The following is a 3640-nucleotide window of genomic DNA, read 5'->3' on the forward strand; positions in this document are numbered from 1 at the left end:
AAAAATTTTAAGTGGCACTGGAGCCCTCAAATGGGAATTAACATGCAAAGAAGCAGTTAGTTGCCTATATACCAAATGAGATAAAGAACAGTAAGTTGTGGGGCTGGGGTTGTGGCTCAGTGGTAGAGCACCTGCCTAGCATGTGTGAGTCACTGGGTTCAATCCTCAGCACCACATATAAATAAATAAATAAATAAATAAACAAAATAAGGCCTGTCAACAACTAAAAAATAAAAAAAAATTAAAAAAGAATAGTAAGTTGTGAAAAGTGATAAGGCAAGAGGGGCTGGGAAGGGCATAATTGGCCAAGGAAGTGACCACGTAGGTAAAGATTAGCTTAATAAGATTTGTTTGTACAGAATTTCTTCGACCTCTACTGTCTTGTCCTTAATGATAAGAATGCCATTTTTCCCCCTAGTTACAGGGAGAACATTTTTTTCACAGGGATATTTCATCTTCTACTTTTAAGAAACGGCTTGGAAGTCAGAGAGATGTTTTTGTACTTTATGTTTTTCAAATGCTTTTAAATTAAATAGTCTATATGCTGAGTGGTGTATTTCTAATTCCTTCACCAATTAATTTTGAGTCCATATTTTATACTCTACTTTAGAAATACTGGTGAATTTTATCTGATTTTAGAATACCTTTATTTAAACATAATATGCATACAGAAAAGTGCACTTACAACTGTGCAGCGTGATGCATGCATTATCACAAAGTGAGCACACACGAGTGATCCCCACTTGGAATACGATTATCAATAAGTCCTGGCATCCTCTCCCCAATCCCTGTCTATTTTCTCTTATCCACTATCGATTAATTCAGCCTGTTTTTGAACTTTATAGAAGTGGAATCACTCGGTACACATTTAGTTTTGATTGGATTCTTTGACTTTGCATTATTCTGAAGTTCATCAATATTCTTGCAGGTAGAAATGGACTGTTTATTTTCACTGTTGCGTAGTTTCACAATGAATGAGCACACTATAATTTTTTTATTTAGATCAGTGTTGAAATTGAATGGATTAGGGTAATTTTTACTTTGACTCTTCTTGATTGCTGTTATTCTCATGCATATATTTTGGTGCACGTGTCTTTGGTACAGCTATGTATAGAAGTTTTGCTTGCTTCATTTTATTGCCGGAACTTGACAATATTAGTCTTTTTGCTGATTGTGACATGGTATCTCACTGTAGTTTTAATGCAAAATTGCATTGAGTACCTTTACTTATATGTGTAGGCTATTTGAATTTCCTTTGTCAAATTCCTCTTCAAGTTTCTACCCCATTTTTCCTTTGGGCTTTCTTTATTTTCTTGTTGTCTTGTAAGAGTTCTTTATATCTTTTGGATACAACTCTTTTGCCATCTACAGTGTCTTTCTCATTGTGTAGCATGCATCTTTGTATGTAGGAATCAACATACATTATGTCTCTTCCGTATGTTTAATTTCAATTTCAGTGAAGACCAAGTTATTGTTTCTTTTGTAACTACCTTTTTGTCCCTTTTGAGAAGTCCTTCCCTAAACTGTGACCTCGAAAATGTACTTTTATGTTATTTTATAGTAGTTTCATTGGTTTATATTTCAGCAATAGAGGAGACTTTAAATTAATACCTAAAATACCTTAAATTACATATAATAATTGAACTTAGAAAGGTAGTAAGTTGTATTTAGTTATTTTAGGCATGTCATTTTAAAGCATATTATGTCCTTTGAGGTTGTATGATTTAAATAGTTATAGAGTTAAGGGAAAGTTTGGTGTAAGGCTCAAAGAAATGTATCAGATTAAAGCATGTTGTATTCATTAATGCACGTTCTAAACATCTGCCATGTGGCTGAAGCTCTGCCATCACCATGTTAGCTTATCTTGATTATTGATAAAATGTCTAACCAAACAAGTACTGAAAAACTTCCCTGGACACTAGCATTGAGCAAATATTGTGGGGTTCCTGAAGACATAAAATAAGATTTGCCTTTCTTTGGACTGTATATAGAACGGATATGTGATGATCAAATCCGGACACATAAAGAGAAATGAGCACAAGAAAAATGATTGATGAGATATGTGGTCTAGGGTATGTACCATCAGGGAAAAGAGGGCCTCAGGCTGGACTCCTGCTTTTTCCAGAAAATGAATATTTGTTTTGAGCTCTTGGGTGGGACTTAAAGAAGTGAATGGAAGACGAGAAAAATTATGGGGAGCCTAGGTGGACGTGAGAAAATGAAGAGACAGGGACGTGGACCCCATCTATGTGTGTGTTCTGGTGAGGGTGTGTGTAGATGTGTGGAGGAAAATGGCAGAATGGACTAGAACATTTACCAGGATGAGTAGAGGGATATTGTATGTGTTTATAGATGAAGGGGCACATTATGGAAGAATTTAGAAAACAGGAAAGGAACTCAAACTTAAATAAAATATAGGAGAAAGCTGCAGACTTCTCTGATACCTTATTTATGAAGTCCAGCTCCCTATTTTTCCCAAGTGCATGTTACATAATTCATAATTTAGCAGAGAGCGTATTACGTAATTCATATTCAACTGGTATTTGTTGAATAAGTGAATGAAAAAAAATAGAATTGAAAAAGGAACAGGTATTCAGTGGTTGTGACATGGTATCTCACTCCTAGAGAGCTATCATCTCCTTCTACTTGGAACATTTCCAGGGCACTGAGAACTGCTGACACGGTTAAGAATGACTGAAATCATAGTTATCAATTCATTATGAATTTCCGAGGAGAAATGGTTTTTTTTGCATTCAACAAATATTGGTCATTTTCATTTTTAAAAACCCTAAAAGAAAAGTCTCCTCTCTGAATCTTATTTTCCAGATCTAGTTGAATGTTTTGAGACTATGAAGATTTTCAACCCAGGGAAATGCTCCGAGATTTATCTTTGTTTGGATTTACTTTTTTTTTTTTAAAGAAGAGAATCAATAACAAATTATATTTTTAATTATGAGAGTTTAGGCTTCTGCCTCTCTGCACATTCAAGGTTAAGTTTAAAAAAAAACAAAAAACGTGTGGAAGTGTAAGACTCCATCTGTTCATTCTCCTACTCTAAAGGAGGACAAAGTCAATACCTCACCCTGCAGGTTCCACCTCATCATGCTTTACTAATCGTCATTTCCCTGTGGCTGCCACCTGTCCTGGCTCCAATTCAAAGACCCTGGGGAAACCTTCAGGGAAAGGTGAAATCTTTCGTTAGAGTCTCCACAGTCCCCAGTCCCCTGCTCCTTAGCTCCTTGCTTGACTTTTCCCTGTGATGGGATGAGGAAGAAGTACCAGTCCAGTAACTAGGCCAAGTTATGTCATCCTTTGTCCTCTACCCATAGACAACCATATGGCTCCACAATTGCTCATGGAATCTCCAAGCTAGAAGAGACCATGGAGATGATGATGATCCAAACCCAGCTTTTGGCAGATGAGGAGACTGAGTCTGGCAGAAAGAATTGCACCAGGACACACAGCTGGTGAGTGGCAGAGCTGAGATCCTTGCTCCAAACCTGCAATTCTTGCAGGTCAGCATCTTGCCTTATTCCTGTCTCATTGCTCATCATTTTGTATCTATGCATTTTTGCCTTGGTTTAAAATCAAAGCCGTACACGTGTCACAGAGCAAGTTGATAAGGTTGATTACCACTGCT

The sequence above is a fragment of the Spermophilus citellus genome (genome assembly GCF_964194105.1).
Source record: "Spermophilus citellus genome assembly, chromosome: 17".
Lineage (NCBI taxonomy): Eukaryota > Metazoa > Chordata > Mammalia > Rodentia > Sciuridae > Spermophilus > Spermophilus citellus.